Here is an 18605-nt window from a genome sequence, read left to right as displayed (position 1 = left end):
CAGGAGCCAGGAGCCAGGTGCTTTTCCTGGTCTCCCATGGGGTGCAGGGCCCAAGCACCTGGGCCATCCTCCACTGCACTCCCTGGCCACAGCAGAGGGCTGGCCTGGAAGAGGGGCAACCGGGACAGAATCCGGCTCCCCGACCGGGACTAGAACCCGGTGTGCCGGCGCCGCTAGGCGGAGGATTAGCCTAGTGAGCCGCGGCGCCGGCCAGTCTTTTTTATTTTTAAAGATTTTATTTATTTATTTGAGAAGCAAAGTTACAAAGAGAGAGAGAGAGAGAGGCAGAGATAGAAAGAGAGGTCTTCCCTCCTCTGGTTCACCCCCCAAATGGCCACAATGGCTGGAGTTGAGTTGAGTTGAGTTGAGTTGAAGCCAGGAGCCAGGAGATTCTTTTGGGTCTCCCATGCAGGGGCAGGACCCAAGCACTTGGGTCATGTTCTACTGCTTTTCCAGGCTACAGCAGAGAGCTGGACTGGAAGTGGAGCAGCCGGGACTCGAACTGGCACCCATATGGGATATGGGTACTGCAGCTCAGAACTTTAACACACTGCACCACAGCACTGGTAATTATATATATGTGTGTGTGTGTGTGTATGGTGTATGTATGTGTATGTGTATATGTGTGTGTGTGTATCTCAGAGAGACCGCACTTTCTTTATCCGTTCATCTGATGATGGACACCTTGGTTGATTCCCTGTCTTGGCTTTCTGTGAACAGTGATGCAATGAGTACATAGAACAGGTGTCTCCTTGGTACAACGAGTTCCTGTCTTCCGGGTTCACACCCACTAGTGGGACGGCTGATCACAGGAATCTACACTCCCACAGTGTCTAAGAGCTCCCCTTTCCCTGGGGGCGGCTTGGGGGATCTCATCAGCCCCTCACCAAGGGGGCTGCTATGAGGTTCTGGGAGGAAGCCCAACACAACGTCCCCAACAAGGAGTAGGGAGAGGGGCGCGCCCATATCTATAAAAACTGCAGTCTAATGCAGACGGGGCTCTCAGTCCTTCACCAAGAGGCCTGCCTGCCACCTACACGTTCCCCATCACTGCTTTTCATTCAACGAGGCTAGCGGTGTTGGCGTTGTGGCTCAGTGGGATCAGCCTCCAGCTGTGATGTCATCTCATACGAGTGTGGGTTCGAGTCCCGGCTGTTCCACTTTGAATCCAGCTCCCTGCTAATGCACCTGGCAAAGCAGCAGAAAAAGGCCCAAGTGTTTGGGCCCCTGGCACCCACGTGGGACACCAGGATGAATTTGATCTGAACCAGTGAATGGAAACTCTCTCTCTCTTCTCCCTCTCTCCCGCCCACGTGGGTGCAGGGGCTGAAGCACTTGGACCATCTTCTGCTGCTTTGCCAGGACCTCAGCAGGGAGATGGATTGGAAGTGGAGCAGCCGGAACTTGAACCAGCCAGTGTTGCAGGCCCTGGTTCTACCCATTATACCACAAGGCCAGCCCCGCTGAGAACCAACCTATAGACGCATTCAAGCCCTGACAGTGCACTTCCTGCTTGTAGCATGTGCCACGGGGTTCTTTCGGTGCAGTAGGAGGAAGTGGTGCTACCCGCAGCTCCAAGGGCAAGATAAGCCCCTAGCCAGGCATCCTTCCCCTTCTTTCCCGGTAAGACACACGCGCGCGGCAGGAGCTGAACCGCCACGTCAACATCTGGACTCTGTGGAGCCCGCGGCACGGCCTGGGGCAGGCATGCAGGGCGCAGGTGCGCTAGCAGGACGCGCGGCAGCCGCCAGCAGCGCGCAGGCTCAGCCCTCCCACGCCAAGTCCTCCTCGGAGTTTCCCCCACTTCCCACTCTGCCGCCCATCCAGCACTCTCCTTCCTCCCTGGCTCTCCCGGCCCGGGCCTCCCTAGGGTGAGCGCACCGCGGAGGCGCGGAGGCGGGTTGCAGCGCAGGCGCGGTGACTTGGGGCGCGTCCAGGGCAGAGGGCGCGCTGGCCGGCTGCGACTGGGGCTCCTCCCAGCTGTGCTCTGTGCTGCTACTCCTGCAGGGTCCCCTCCCTGAACGGGGCCCGGGGAGGCCTCAGCTGGAGCAGGAATGCTGCTTCCTTGTCTCCTGGCATGAGGGGTACGGGCCGTGAGGACCACCGCAGGCTCTGCCCGACTTCCCACCTTGCGGACACCCCTCCCGCGGACCGCATCCTCACGCATCCTCACGCCTCCTCCCAGAGCCCCTGGGCTCAGCTCCTCCCCGGGCCTGCCCCAGCCCTGGCTGCTGCTCTCCCCCCCACCCCCCCTCACCTCCCGCACCTGTTACCCTCGGAGGGCTCGTTCCAGCTCCTGTGCCACTCTCTGTCTCCCTGCCTGCGACATAGCTTTATCGCAAGTCAGGCGTCTTGGGCCTTGGGCCGAGCAAGCACTGCCCATGCTTTGTTTTCCACGGCCACTCTTGCACACTGACCTGTTCACACACACTTGCTTTACACGCCCACGTTGCACGTTTCCTCAGCTTCTTGCCTCTGTTGCTGCAAGTCTGCTTTCTTAATCGAACCGCGGGGATACATGTGACCCTTCTCAGAGTGAACACTGGAAAACGCGTTGGAAAGATACTGAGTGGCGCAAGTGAGGCTTTTTTTTTTTTTTTTTTTTTTTTTTTGACAGGCAGAGTGGACAGTGAGAGAGAGAGACAGAGAGAGAAAGGTCTTCCTTTGCCGTTGGTTCACCCTCCAATGGCTGCCGCGGCAGGCGCACTGCGCTGATCCAATGGCAGGAGCCAGGTGCTTCTCCTGGTCTCCCATGGGGTGCAGGGCCCAAGCACTTGGGCCATCCTCCACTGCACTCCCTGGCCACAGCAGAGAGCTGGCCTGGAAGAGGGGCAACCGGGACAGAATCCGGCGCCCCGACCGGGACTAGAATCCGGTGTGCTGGTGCCGCAAGGCGGAGGATTAGCCGGGAGGCATTTGGTTTTAATTTAAACATTTAACCTGATTTGCATTTTCATATGAACAGTCGCATGAGACAGCATTCATAAGGTAGGAAAGTGCATTTTCCTTTCCAGCTCTTCCCAAATCCCCTGCCCTGCCCTGCCGCCGACGTTACCAGACTCGTGTGTCTGTCAGGAGACACCGTTCCACTGAGCACGCACACACACGAGCGGTTATGTGTGTCCTCGTGTGCCCCAGAAGAACCTGTTCCTCTCTTTTCCCCACAAGGGGTGTGTACTGCACACACGCTGCCCTGCCTGGCTTTCTCACTTAACCAATCTCTCTTGAAGAATGTTCCAGGTCAGCAGTGCCTAAGGGGCTTCCTCATTGCTCTATGGCCGCCTAGAATTCCATATGTGGAGGGACCGTCATTTATTTAGCACATCCTCCAGGGATGCCGTGTCTGGATGGTTTCCAGTCTTCTGCTGTCTTAAGCAAATCTGCAGTGCAAACTGGGGTTAGACCTGGGCGAGGGTCCCCATTAATATGTCATTGTTGTCCAATGCTCACCCCTGGTGTTCGGGTCTCTGTTCCTTCACACCACCTTGGGCTGGGGGGTACTGGATTATCCTAGTGCCCTGAACCAACCTCAGAGGGCCACCCTCCCCCCACTGTGTTTTAAGACACACCGTTTCCTTTTGGCTTTTAGCATCTCTGTTGGATTTGATCCACGTGTCCTGAGCTAAGCTGCCTGGATGTGGCCCCACAGAACAGTTACAGACGTGCTGGGGAGCAGGACATTTGCAAACCAAAGTCGTATCATTCATGCCTCTGCCTACTGCTTCATGCATCAGCAAACACTGCTGCACACACACAAGGAGTTGTTTTTTCAAAGTACCCATGCACAGTTGTTTTTTAAAATAATATTTATTGCTGGAGCCGGTGCTGTGGCATAGCAGGTAAAGCTGCCACCTGCGGTGCTGGCATCCCATATGGACACCGGTTTGAGACCCAGCTGCTCCACTTCTGATCCAGCAGATGGAAGATTCTCTCTCTCTCTCTCTGCCTCTCCTTCTCTCTGCATAATTCTGACTTTCAAATAAATAAATAAATATTTTTAAAAAATATGTATTTCTATAAACTTCTTGAAGACCTCCTCGTGTGAATGGATTTTGAAAAATTTTTAAAAGATTATTTATTTGAAAGCCAGAGTTACAGAGAGAGACAGAGAAAGAGATCTTTCAGCCGCTGGTTCACTCCCTAAATGGCCCCAACAGCCTGGATGGGGCCAGATTGAAGCCAGGAGCCTGGAACTCCATCCGGGTCTCCCTGTGTAGATGCAGGGGCCCAACTATTTGGGCCGTCTTCTGCTGCTTTCCCCAGCACATTAGCAGGGAGCTGGATCAGAAGTGGAGCAGCCGGGACTCAAACCAGCACCCATATGGGATGCCAACACTACAGGTGGCGGTTTTACCAGCTACACCACGATGCTGGCCCCAACCCCAGTTTTGAGGCAGAAGGGGACACCTGTTGAACCTTCTTTCCTGAAGCGCCACCCCCAGAACCCCCTCCTGGGTTCTTCTGACCTCCTTATCTGCTCTGGGCAAGCGGAGGCCTGCAGGGCTGGGCTGGGGAGGTGGACGCGGCCGCCACGGACACACCTAAAGCCGCAGCGGTATCTCAGGTTTCCTGGCCTGGGAAGGCCATGGGGAGCAGTGTTTGTCACCAGAGAGCGAGCGAGCAAGCCACGAAGCAAAGGGCAAAGCGAGGAAAGCTGCCACCCACTCCCCTGCCCAGGGAGGCCTGGCCAGGCAGCTGAGGAAGAGCTGGGTCTGCCCCACCTGCCGGCTGCCCTGGGCTTATCAGAGCCTTCCTGACACACAGGAAAGAAGCCATCTGATAAAACAGGTGCACCCAGGTTTCAGCCCTCCCAGGAACATGCGTGAGGCCTTTGCTAATGACAGAGGTGAGCCAGGCAGCTGGGAAGATCCTGGGTGGATCACAGGACTCCTGCCCAGTGTCCGCCAACTTTTGACTCGGGATGCCTTTATGGCATCTCTACCCCTCTGTCACTGCTGGCTTCCTGTAAGGAGTCTGTGGAACCTAATCTGACCCTCCCTGCTCATCTCACACCTTGATAGCCAGGTGTGCCGCACACCTGTTGAAAGACCATCTCGGGCTGGCGCCGCAGCTCACTAGGCTAATCCTCTGCCTTGCGGCGCCGGCACACCGGGTTCTAGTCCCGGTTGGGGCGCCGGATTCTGTCCCGGTTGCCCCTCTTCCAGGCCAGCTCTCTGCTATGGCCCGGGAGTGCAGTGGAGGATGGCCCAAGTGCTTGGGCCCTGGACCCGCATGGGAGACCAGGAGAAGCACCTGGCTCCTGCCATCGGATCAGCACAGTGCGCCGGCCGTAGCGCACTGGCCACTGCAGCCATTGGAGGGTGAACCAACAGCAAAAGGAAGACCTTTCTCTCTGTCTCTCTCTCTCTCTCACTGTCCACTCTGCCTGTCAAAAAAATTTAAAAAAAAAATTTAAAGAAAGACCATCTCCACCATGGCAGTGGGTTTATCCAGAGGGAAGCCAGGAGCCGCCACACTGAGTGACAGTGTCCCAATTATGCAAACTTGGTGTGTTGGTTTCAACCTCTATAATCCATTTATTTAAAACTATGGCAGGGGGTGGGCATTGTGAGTTAAGATGGGGTTTGGAATGGCTGTGTTGCATATGCAAGCACATGGCAGCAAGTTCTACCTCCACTTCCAATCCAGCTTTCTGCTGATGCACCTGGGATACAGCAGGTGATGGTCCAAGTGCCAGAGTCCTTGTCACCCAGGTGGGAAGCCTGGATGGAATTCCTGGCTCCTGGCTTCAGCCTGGCCCAGCCCTGTCGGTGACAGGCATTTAAGGCAACAAATCAGTAGATTGGAGACCCCCTCCCTCTTCCTCTCCCTCTCCTTGTCTTTCGTCCTCTCTCTGTCACTCTTTCAAATTAATTAAAAAGTAAAATAAGGAAGAATTCAGTGTTCTCAATCTTATATAAATGTGCAAGGACATCTGGCAGAAGACAGGTAAGGGCCCTAAGAAACTCGTTGTATTACTGGCAATTGACCCAACCAGCAATTAAGCGAGCTCTACGTAGGCTGGGTCCCCCCCCCCTTTTTTTTGTATTGGAAAGATAAACACACACACACATACAAATCTTTCATCTGCTGGTTTGCTTCCTGGGCCAGGTTGAAGCCAGGAGCCAGAACTCCATCTGAGTCTCACATGTGGGTGCCAGGGGTACAAATCCATTGCCTGCAGGAGCTATGAGCCAGCAACTGGAGCGAGGAATCAAGCCCAGGCACTTCGAGTACATGTGGTTTCTAGTTGCTAGGCTAAAAAGAATCTTGCTGTAGATGACACATAACATAAAATTCATGGTCTCCACCATTGTTTTTTCATTTTTAGAGATTTATTTATTTATTTATTTATTTGAGAGGTGGAGTTGCAGAGAGAGAGAGAGAGAGAGCGAGGTCTGCCATCTGCTGGTTCACTCCCCAGATGGCCACAACGGCCGGAGCTGAGCCAACCCAAAGGCAGGAACCAGGAGCTTCTTCCGGGTCTCCCATGTGAGTGCAGGGGCCCAAGCATTTAGGCTATCCTCTACTACCTTCCCAGGTGCATTAGGAGGAAGCTGTATCAGAAGTGGAGCAGCAGGGACTCGAACTAGCACTCATATGGGATGCTGGCACTGCAGGCGGTGGCTTTACCGGCTACACCACAGTGCCGGCTCCCTCTTGGGGATTCTCAGCGCCCATTCACCTGGTCCCCCAGTGTCCTGACAGAGCAGAGCCCTTTCTGGGCTGGCCACTGCAGGCCGGGCCTGGATGCCTTCCCACTGTGTGAGACAACAGCTTGTTCTTGGACAGGAAATCATCCAAGTGTAGCTTTTCCTCTGTTGAGCTCAGGCCGCACCCATGGAACCAAAATCCTGCCGGAGCCTGGGGCTACCCAGACACTGCCTGGAATCATTTCACAGCAGGGGGAAGACTGGGATGTGCGATCTCCTAAACCATCAGGGAGACGCCGGAAGAGAAGCTCCCCTCGAGCTGTTGGAAGGTGTGGAAGTTCCTTCCTTCCTCACCGGACTCCGGCTGGGAGCCACCTGGCAGCCTCAGATGACCTTTGCAAAGTCCTCTTCCGAGCCAGTGGCTGAGTGAGGACGGCCAGAGTCCAGGCGGCCGAGGTCCGTGTCCAGGAAGGATGCTGCCACGCGGGGTCGTCTGCATTTCCCATTCTGCGCCATCTGCCTCTCCTGGCGTGGATCTCTGGTCGGAATATTCCCTTCCAGCTCACCCCACCTTTGCCCTTCCAAGCCCCCGAGGTGGGTGTAGGAAGGATGTTCGCTGAGCCCTAATGTCTACTAGTTAACCACTAGCTGCAGGTGGCGATGGATGTTTTAAGTGAATTCCAATAAAATAAAGCAAAAAATGCAGCTGCACCCGCCGCATTGGAAGCGCTCAGCCGCTCCATGTCACCGGTAATCGCTGGTGTAGAACCTTTCCCCTCGTCACAGAAAGTTCTGTACAACACGGCTGCCCGGAGCTTCCTCTGTGGTTCTGACCTGCACTGACACAAGCTGCTGCTACTCCCCCACCCAGGCTGGGGGCCCCAGAGCTCGCTGCGAGCTGAGAGCTGGAAAATGCCTCAGTCCCCACTGAGCACTGAGCCTCGGCCCGAACGTCTTGTTCTTCCTGGTTGGTGACATCTACAGTCTGGGAGGCTGTCCTCCAAGGCCCTGTAGTGAGTTCTGGCCTGCAGCAGGAATTCTGTTCTGCCCACCTGCTCATCGCCAAGCCCTGCTGATGCAGAGCTGCAGCTCAACCTGGTGTTCCGACCTCAGTCCTTTCCCTAAAACACTGCTTCTCCTTGGATGTTTATCCAGGTACTAACCGTGCTGCAGGGCCCTGCACCCGGGCTCTCCTGGCTACGCGCCATGGTTTCCTGGGGAAATTCAGGCCTTGAGGCTGTCGCTAAAGCACAGTGGGTTGAGCCACCACTTGTGACACCAGCATCCCTTCCCGGAGCAAAGGTTCAAGTCCCATCTGCTCCACTTCCTATCCACTCCCTGCTGATGCACCTGGGGAAGCAGTGGAACGAGGTCTGAGTACTTGGGTCCTTGATCAGAGCTTTCTGGCTCTTACCAAAGAAAGATGGAGGGAGGGGAGATTGGGGGAAGGCAGGGTGGCCGCTGGTCTGATGTGAGAGTCATTGTGTCCTCACTTCACTGTTGCTCCTCATCCTGGGCCCATTCACAGAGCTGGGGCTGACATGTTCCTTCAGACTTGGTCCCATGCGGCATTTGATTATTTCCCAAACATCCTACCCCTGCCTTCAAAGCCCAGGATTTGCTACCATGGAAGTTATTAAATATAACTTCAAATGCCTTCGGAGGGATACGAACACCTTTGAGATACACAGTATCCCCTCTTATACCTCAGAGTGTAGAAAATACAACATGGGGGCCAGCGCCGGGTCTCACTAGGCTAATCCTCCGCCTTGCGGCGCCGGCACACCGGGTTCTAGTCCCGGTCGGGGCGCCGGATTCTGTCCCGGTTGCCCCTCTTCCAGGCCAGCTCTCTGCTGTGGCCAGGGAGTGCAGTGGAGGATGGCCAAAGTGCTTGGGCCCTGCACCCCATGGGAGACCAGGAAAAGCACCTGGCTCCTGCCATCGGATCAGCGCGGTGCGCTGGCCGCAGCGCACTGGCCGCGGCGGCCATTGGAGGGTGAACCAACGGCAAAAGGAAGACCTTTCTCTCTGTCTCTCTCTCACTGTCCACTCTGCCAGTCAAAAAAAAAAAAAAAAAAAAAAAAGAAAAGAAAATACAACACGGTTAGGCCCACATCCATCTCTAATTGTTTTCTGGCTCCTTTCTTTTTGTTTTGTTATACAAAAAGACTTTAAAAAGTGAAGGGGAGGATGACGCTGTGGCATAGTGGGTAAAGCTGCCACCTGCAGTGCCAGCATTGCATATGGGCACTGGTTCGAGACCCCGCTGCTCCACTTCTGATCCAGCTCTCTGTTATGGCCTGGGAAAGCAGCAGAAGATGGCCCAAGTCCTTGAGCCCCTGAACCCACATGGCAAACCTGGAAGAAGCTCCTGGCTCCTGGCTCCTGGCTTCAGATCAGCACAGCTCTAGCCGTTGTGGCCAATTGCAGAGTGAACCAGAGGATGGAAGACCTCTCTCTCTCTGCCTCTCTATAACTGCGGCTTTCAAATAAGTAAATAAATCTTTAAAATAAAATAAAATAGCCTGTCATGCCCTGCACGTTCGTGGGGAACCTGGCGCTAAACCATCGTAGAGGACCTGCTTCTGGGTCAGGGTTTCATACGTGGCAGAGCAGCTCCCTCGGTGCGATCTATTGAAAGTCAGCATTCGACACAAGGGTTTGTAAAAAAAATAAATAAATAAAAGAAAACGAATAAAAAGAATAAAATGAAAAAAATAAAATAAAAAGTGAAGGGGTCGGTGCTGTGGTGTAGTGGGGTAAGCCACTGCCTGCATCACCAGCATCCTATGTGGGCACTACTCCAGCTTCTCCACTTTCAATCCAGCTCCCTGGTAATGCACCTGGGAAAGCAGCGGAGCATTGCCCCAGTCCTTGAGCCCCTGCACCCACTTGGGAGACCTGGAAAGAGCTCCTGGCTCCTGGCTTAGGCCTGGCCCAGCCCTAGCTGTTGTGGCTATTCGGGGAATGAATCAGTAGGTGGAAGATCTCTCTCTCTTTCTCTCTCTCTCTCTCTCTCTCTCTCTCTAACTCTCCATTTCAAAATACATAAAATAAAATCTAAAAAGAAAAATAAAGAATTATTGGAAAATGGAATTTGAAGTATGAGTTTACTTTGGTGTAAACATTTTCTGAAATCTATGCAGAGTTTTAATGTAATATGCATTGTCTATGTATTCAGAAGAAACATTTGTACACGAAAACAAGCTCATATTTTTTTTTTTTTTTTGAGACAGGCAGAGTGGACAGTGAGAGAGAGAGACAGAGAGAAAGGTCTTCCTTTTTCCATTGGTTCACCCTCCAATGGCCGCTGCGGCTGGCGCACTGCGCTGATCCGAAGCCAGGAGCCAGGTGCTTCCTCCTGGTCTCCCATGTGGGTGCAGGGCCCAATCACTTGGGCCATCCTCCACTGCACTCCCTGGCCATAGCAGAGAGCTGGACTGGAAGAGGAGCAACCGGGACAGAATCCGGTGCCCCAACCGGGACTAGAACCTGGTGTGCCAGTGCCGCAGGTGGAGGATTAGCCTAGTGAGCCATGGCGCCGGCCAAAGCTCATATTTTTTAATTCCATTATTCTAGGAGCATTTTTTCTCATGAAATTTTTAAAAGAAATTATTTATTTCAGAGGCCAGCATCATGGCATAGTGAGTAAAGCTGCTGCCAATGATGCCGGCATCCCATATGGGCACCTGTTCAGGTTCTGGCTGCTCCACTTCCAATCCAGCTCTCTGTTAATGCACCAGGGAAGGCAGTGGAGGATGGCCCAAGTGCTTGGGCTCCTGACCAATGCAGGAGACCTGGAAGAAGCTCCTGGCTCCTGGCTTTGTCCTGGCTCAGCTCCAGCCATTGTGGCTATTTGGGGAGTGAACCAGTGGATGGAAGACCTCTGTCTCCCCGCCATGAAGCTCTATCTTTCAAATAAATAAATAAATCTTTAAAAAATTATTGATTTGGAGAGGAAGAGAGACAGAGAGTGACAGAGAGACAGAGAGTTTCCGTCTGCCGGTTCACTCCCCAAATGCCCACAACAGCTGGGACTGGGCCGTGGTGAATCAGGAGCTGGGAACTCAATCTGGATTCTGCACTTGGGTGGAGGGACCCAACAACCTACTGCCTCCAGGGTGCACTTTAGCAGGAAGCGGAATCAGGAGTGGAGTCAGGACTCAGATCCAGGCCCTCCTGTAGGGCGTTTGGGCATTCCAAGCAGTCTTAACTGGAAGGCCAAATGCCTTCCCCTCTGTGGATTCTTTGAAGTACTGGCATACATTTCTCTCCTGGAACAATATCTTGTCTTGTCCTAAGTGTCTATCTCTGGGCAATCAGGACACTCAGAAGATGAGTGCAGGGGCCGGCGCTGTGGTGTAGTGGGTAAAGCCGTCTCCTGCAGTGCCGGCATTCCATATGGGTGCCAGTTCAAGTCCCAGCTGCTCCACTTCCGATCCAGCTCTCTGCTATGGCCTGGGAAAGCAGTGGAGGATGACCCACATCCTTGGGCCCCTGCACCCGCATGGGAAACCCGGAAGAAGCTCCTGGCTTTGGATTGGTGCAGCTCCGGCTGGTGCTGCCAACTGGGGAGTGAACCAGCAGATGGCATCTCTCTCTCTGTGTGTGTGTGTGTGTGTGTGTGTGTGTAACTGTGACTTTCAAATAAATAAATAAATCTTTTAAAGCAGTTTCTTTTTTTTATTATTTATTTATTTTTTTGATAGGCAGAGTGGACAGTGAGAGAGAGAGACAGAGAGAGAAAGGTCTTCCCTTGCCGTTGGTTCACCCTCCAATGGCCGCCGCTGCAGCCGGCGCACCGCGCTGATCCGATGGCAGGAGCCAGGATCCAGGTGCTTTTTCCTGGTCTCCCATGGGGTGCAGGGCCCAAGCACCTGGGCCATCCTCCACTGCACTCCCTGGCCATAGCAGAGAGCTGGCCTGGAAGAGGGGCAACCGGGACAGAATCCGGCTCCCCGACCGGGACTAGAACCCGGTGTGCCGGCGCCGCAAGGTGGAGGATTAGCCTATTGAGCCACGGCGCCGGCTCCAAATAAATAAATAAATCTTAAAAAAAAAATAAGAGCTTATGCGTGGATGGATGGGTGGATTCTCTGTAAATACCCATCTAGACAAACAACAAAAAAATCCCTCATATTTACCAAACTTTTACTCTATCCCAGGCACGTGCTAAGTACTTTACTAGTATTACCTCTTTCTTACAGAATCTATGTGTGAAAATCACACTGGGGAAAAAAATAAACTGGGTGACCCCTAGGCCCTCTTTCAGCTTAAGATATAGTATCGAGAAACTACTTCTACTTGAAGTAGAAGAAGAAGTAACGTTACTCTTGCTTTCTTTTCTTTTTTTTTTAAACAAGCTTCTTATTTGGCATGCAGAGAGAGGGAGAGAGCTGCCATCCTTGATTCACTCCCCAAATGGTCACAATGGCCAGGGTTGTGCCAGGCTGAAGAGGGGAGCCTGGAACTCTATTGGAGTCTCCCACGTGGCTCAAGCACTTGGGCCATCCTCTGCTGCTTTGCCAGGTGCATTCGCAGGGAGCTGGTGGAGCAGCCGGGACTCGAACCTGCACACGTATGGGATGCCTGCTTTGCATTTGTGCCCCTAACGTCAGTCCTAGGTACCTCTCTCTGTGCACTAGGAGCTAAGTACCCTACAAACATTTCCTCTTTTATCCCTGAGCAACAACCCTATATGACAGGTCCTGTTTCCGCTACTGACTCCCTGTTCAGATGAGGAAGTTGAGGCAGAGAGAGGTTAAATGGCTCACCTGGAGCAGAGCTAGCAATCAGCTCTGCTGACCCAAGGTCTGTCTCCAAGCCCAGCGGCCACCGGTGAGAAGGTACCTCTCCACTGGACCACAGGAATGCGTCAGGGCAGGGCGGGGGGCAGGGAGGGGAGGGGAGGGGAGCGTTGCCATAGGAGCAGCGCAGCCCCCATGTGGAGGGGCAGCAGACAGGGCAGCTGGGGCTGAGGAAGGTCCTGGAGACTGCAGGAGTCTGCGCCCAGCAGGAGGCTGGCACCCCACAGGGTCCAGCAGCCCTGGACAAAGCTGGGCTCTGCTCCCACAAGGGCAGAACAGGATGTTCTCTGGGCCTGGCGGCCGGGCTGGAATGAGGGTTCAGGAGCCTGGGCTTGCCAGGATCGGCCCTGAGCCACCTTCCATAGCCAAGTCCCTTCAGAAGTCACAGGCGTTTCTCAGGACTTTGAGAGTCCCACCCCCCTTCACGTTTGTGACCTTGAACACATTCTTCCTTCTCTCTCTGTCACTCATTTACCAGTCCCTGGAACAGGTTCTCGACTCAAGGGTGAGCCTAGAAGGCTTTTTGGCAAATTTCACGGCAATGCAAACCTGCTTGGCTGGACAGAGCAGACAAGCTCTGTCAGAGCAGACAACCATGGCTAGCGGATGATTCCTTGGGAGCCTGGGCTTATTGTGGAGGCAGGATAGTGGCTAACAGCCCAGGCTTAGGCTACACAAGGGTCTGGGTTCATGTCCTGATTCTGCTGCTGTGGACCACACGGCTTGGGATGTGTGAGTCGACCTCTCTGAGCCTCAGTGTTCTCATCTGTAAAATGGGAGACAGCTATCACCCGCCTCAAAGGAGTATCGTGAAGATGGAGTGAGAATGAGGGTTGTGGAACCAGCTTTTCTCCCTAGACAAGCTTGGAGGTGAAGGATAAAGAAAGCTTGCTGGAGTGGAAAGTATGTGGCTTCTGAAGATGATAGAATCCAAGATTCCAGGGTTGGAAGACATCTTGCAAGTCCCCTGTGGCTGAGAAAACGGTAGCTGGGGCCGGCACTGTGACACACACAGCGAGATAAGCCGTGGTTTGTGACACTAGTGTCGCAAATGGGAGCCCCAGTGTGAGTCCAGTTGCTCTGCTTCCAATCCAGTTCCCTGTTAATGCACCTGGGAAGGCAGCAGAAAATAATTCAAGTGCTTGGCTCCCTCCTGCCCATATGGGAGTTTAGGGTGTTGTTCCTGGCTGTTGGCTTCAGCCTGGCCCAGCCATTTGGGGAGTGAACTAGCAGATGGAAGATCTCTCTTTCTCTCTCTCTTTCTCCCTCCCTGCTTCCCTTCCTCTCTATCACTCTTTCAAATAACAAAATAAATATTTATAAAGAAAAGGAAAAACACAGTGGCTTTGATGCAGAAGGGCAGAGAGAGGGGTCCAGGGTAAACTCCACAAGGCACCACTCTTGCAGGGGTTTGAGGGTTTGATGGGAGGGCCCAGTAGCCAGGGGGAGGGTGGAGTGTGGGCGCCGTAAGCCTGGTCACCACCCAGGGGAAGAACAGAGTTACCCCATCCACCCGTGAGCAAGTTCCTTTCTTCTCCTGGAATTGCTGGGGATTTAGGAAATTTGATACAATGGGTTCCAGTTGCCCTAATCTGGTTATAACTAACACATTTATTTATGTGAGGGTTACAGGTAGAGAGAGGGACAAACAGAGAGAGATGTCTTCCATCCTCTGGTTCATTCCCCAAATGACCGCAGCGGCTGAGCTGTGTCGATCTGAAGCCAGGAACCAGGAGCTTCTTCTGTGTCTCCTATGTGGGTACAAGGACTTGGGCCATCTTCTACTGCTTTCCCAGGCCATCAGCGGGGAGCTGGGTCGGAAGTGGAGCAGCCAGGACTCAAACCCGCACCCACATGGGATGTTGGTGCTGCAGGTAGAGACTTAGCCTACTGCGCCACAGCACCAGTCCTTCAACCCTTGTTCTATGCCAGAAGCCCCAGGTAAGGTGTGCAGGTCTGGGCCCCATGGATCCCTTGTCCCAGCCAGGGCTGGAACTCACAGGCCCTGTCTAAGAGGAAAACATCAACCACGAAAATCACAGTCAGGCAGAACTGCTTCCATCAGCAGGTAACTGGCCAAGGACCTGCTAATTAAGCTCTCAGCTTGTTTTCTGAGGCTTCCAGTGTGTACTTGCTAGTCTTGCCCTGCCCTGCTTGTCACCAAGGTGTTGCACTTTAATGCTGCACACAGATCAAGGTGGGATGCTTCCATCTGATTAAACACATTAAGCCTGATTTATTTCAACATCACAAGGTCTTAAAAAGCAAGGGTCATGTATCTTTCAAGCCTGGGAGGAATTTCAAGCTTTTTTTTTTTTTTTTTTTTTTGACAGGCGGAGTGGACAATGAGAGAGGGAGACAAAGAGAAAGGTCTTCCTTTACCGTTGGTTCACCCTCCAATGGCCGCTGCGGCCGGCGTACCACATTGATCTCAAACCAGGAGCCAGGTGCTTCTCCTGGTCTCCCATGCGGGTCCAGGGCCCAAGCACTTGGGCCATCCTCCACTGCCTTCCCAGGCCACAGCAGAGAGCTGGACTGGAAGAGGGGCAACCGGGATAGAATCCGACGCCCCAACCGGGACTAGAACCCGGGGTGCTGGTGCCGCTATTGAGCTGTGGCGCCGGCCTCAGGGCTTTTTTTTTTTTTAAGATTTATTTATTTATTTATTTATTTATTTTTGAAATGCAGAATTAGAGAGAGAGAAGGGGTGGGGGGCGCTGTCTTCCATTTACTGGTTCATCTCCCAAATGGCCGCAATGCCCAGGGCTGGGCCAAACTGAAACCAGGAGCTTCCTCTGGGTCTCCCACGTGGGTGCAGGGGCCCAAGCACTTGGGCCATCTTCTGCTGCTTTCCAGGCACGTTAGCAGGGAGCTGGATCGGAAGTGGAGCAGCTGAGATTTCCCATGTCCAGCTATGCCACAGCGTCAGCTCCACCTTAAGGCTTTTATTTTGAATCCTCTGTATTTCAGGGAAGAGGAAGAGGAAGCAACAGGAGGGGGAAGACACAGGGCTGCCTAGGAGCCAGTGGTTTCCAAGTGGGTGCAATGGCCCTCTCTGGCACTAGAAACTCCTGCCTATCACGAGTGTAGCTCCCTGGGGTCTGCATCAGTCTTGATCAGAGATGTTTCAGGTGACTCTCAGGCACACCCGGGTCTGAAACCCGCAGGCAGAGTGGAAAGTCTTTGGGAGATATTAACAGTGATCAAGGAGGTACACAGACAAAATGCTACTTCAGCCTACAGTATCTATGCCTGCTGCCCCACCCCATCTTCCACTGTAGGATTAGGCAGGGCAGGGCTTGATCACTCCATGTTGACACTTTATCTACCTTATCTATCTACACACAAAGATGGAGCTGGAAAACAGCTCTGAGCAGGCGTTTGGAGCAGTGGTTAAGATGCTGTTTGGGGAAAAAAAATCATCTATTATTTTTCACTTTATGTTTCTGTGTGGGAACAAACTGTTGAAATCCTTACTTAAGGTATACTAAGCTGATCTTCTGTATACTAAGATAATCGAAAATGAATCTTGATGTGAATGGAAGGGGAGAGGGAGTGGGAAAGGGGAGGGTGGTGGGTGGGAGGGACGGTATGGGGGGGAAAGCCATTGTAACCCATGAGTCGTACTTTGGAAATTTATATTCATTAAATAAAAGATAAAAAAAAAAAAAGATGCTGTTTGGGGGCCGGCTCTGTGGTGTAGTGGGTAAAGCCGCCACCTGCAGTGCCAGCAACCTGTATGAGTGCTGGTTCACGTCCTGGCTGTTCCACATCAGATCCAGCTCTCTGCGATGGCCTGGGAAAGCAGTAGAAGATGGCCCAGGTCCTTGGGCCCCTGCACCTGCATGGGAGACCTGGAGGAAGCTCCTGGATCCTGTCTTCAGATCAGCTCAGCTCCGGCTGTTGCAGCCATCTAGAGAGTGAACCGGTGGATGGAAGATCTTTCTCTCTCTCTGCCTCTGCCTCTCTGTAATTCTTTCAAATAAAAATAAATAATTTTTTAAAAAAGATGCTGTTTGGGATGCCTGTATCTCATTTCCGGGTGGATGGCTTGAGTTCTGTCTCCATGCCCAGTTGCACTTGTACGCCTTGGGAGGCAGCAGATGGTGCCTACAGTAGCTGGTCCCAGCCAAGCACGTGGGAGACCCAGATTGAGTTCTGGGCTCCTGGCTTTTGTCTGGCCCAGCCCTGAATGTTTTGGGCATTTGAGGAGTGACCCAGCAGATGAGAGCTCTCTCTCTGGCTCTCTGCCCATCAAATAAATAAAAAAAAATTTTTTTTTAAATAGTCCAAAAGCAGAAGACAGAGAAGGAACACAGTGCCCTGTGTTGTGTGTAAATCCACCTCCCCATCATCAAAGGCTGCCCAGGTGCTGACTCCCTGGTCTCAGGTGTTGGCAATGTGGCCCCTTTATCTACTGATAAGGCGGGTGAACATAAGTGATCTCCAGAAGTGGTTCACACAGGGCTCCCAGGTTCTTGAAAAACCACAAGTGATTAGCAAATGCTTCTGTTACAGACACACATGCAAACATCAGCTCATTTCCTTCAACAGCTCCGTGGGCTGCTGCAAGCTGAACCCCGTGAATGAAAAGGGAAGCCTCCTCCCTTCCCCCACAGCCTCTTCCTCTTTCTGATGTCAGAGTTTTCTGGTGCTAAGAGGTCCAGACGTGGAGGCTGGCATTGTGGCATAGCAGGTAAAGCCGCAGCCTGTGACACCAGCATCCCATATGGGTGCCAGTTCGAGTCCCAGCTGCTCCACTTCCCATCCAGCTCTCAGCTATGGCCTGGGAAAGTAGTAGAAGATGACCCAAGTCCTTGGGCCCCTGCCACCCACGTGGGAGACCCAGAAGAAGCTCCTGGCTCCTGGCTTCAGTCCAGCCCCAGCTATTGTGGCCATCTGGGAAGTGAACTAGTGGATGGAAGATCTCTTTCTCTCTCTATCTAACTCTGCCTTTCAAATAAACAAACAAACAAATAAATAAATAATTTTTTGGGGTTCAGGTACACAGTTAGGAGTGGAATTGTTGGGTCACACAGCAAATCAATATTTGATATTTTGAGGCATTATCAAACTGTTTTCCCAAACAGTTGTACCGTTCCCTGAATAAATGCATTTTGGCTGCGGGTTCGTATCCTGTCTCCTCTCTGTTCTGCACCCTTTTCCTTACAGTGCCATTTTAAATTTTCAGCAGCAGTGGGAGAAGGCTCCCATTTCCCTGCCCCCTGGCCGGTGGTTACGGTGAGCTGTTGAGGGGAGGCATGCCAGTGGGTGTGAAGCAGTATTCATTGTCCTTTGCATTTGCACTTCCCTGAGGAGTGATGATGTGGGGCATCTTTTCATTTGCTTATTGGCCATTTCTGTAAACATCTGTTCAGATCCTTTGCCCAGTTTTTAATTGGGTTACTTGCTTTTCATTGTTGAGTTGTACTAGTTCTTCGTGTATTCCAGTAAGTCCCTTATTGGAGTTATGGTTTGTAAACATTTTTCCCACTCCTTGACTTGTCTCTTTGTTTTCTTGATGTCCTTTGATGTGCAAAAGTTAAAAACAATTTAAAGACTTATTTATTTATTTGAAAGGCAGAGTGCTAGAGAGAGAAAAAACAGAGAGGGAGAGATCTGGCATCTGTTTGTTCACTCCTCAAGTGGCCACAGTGGCCTGGGCTGGGCCAGGCTGAAGCATTTGCTGCCTTCCTGGGTTGCTGGATCAGAAGCAGAGCAGCAGGGACTCGAACTAACAACTCCACTATGGGATGCCAGCATCGCAGGCAGCAGCTTAAGCCACTGTGCCACCATGCTGGCTCCAAAAAGTTTATCTATTTACCATCTATTTATTCTTATCTATTTTTTCCTTCACCGTCAGTGTGGCTCATACCTTGAGAAAAATTGCTAAACTGCAGCTTGGAACTCTGGAAGCTCTGAGACCCCGGAGGTTGGCTTCTCGGGCCAGCTTGGAGGGGGACTTCCTCCACGTTTGGAGTTCCAGTCTCCCCCAGCCTGCCATCGCTTCTCTGAGCCAGGAGAGCAGCACCGGAGTGCAGAGGCCTTCGCTGGGTTTATATCCCCTCCTCCTCCTGAGGGCTACAACAGAGCCGCTGAGAGGACAGTTTGGAAACGTCCTTTATTGTGACCACTCGGTGGCCTG

This window comes from Oryctolagus cuniculus, chromosome 20 (genome assembly GCF_051225735.1).
Source record: "Oryctolagus cuniculus isolate XC-2025 breed Fujian yellow rabbit chromosome 20, ASM5122573v1, whole genome shotgun sequence".
In the NCBI taxonomy this organism is placed as follows: Eukaryota; Metazoa; Chordata; class Mammalia; order Lagomorpha; family Leporidae; genus Oryctolagus; species Oryctolagus cuniculus.
Note: the sequence above shows the minus strand (reverse complement) of the source record.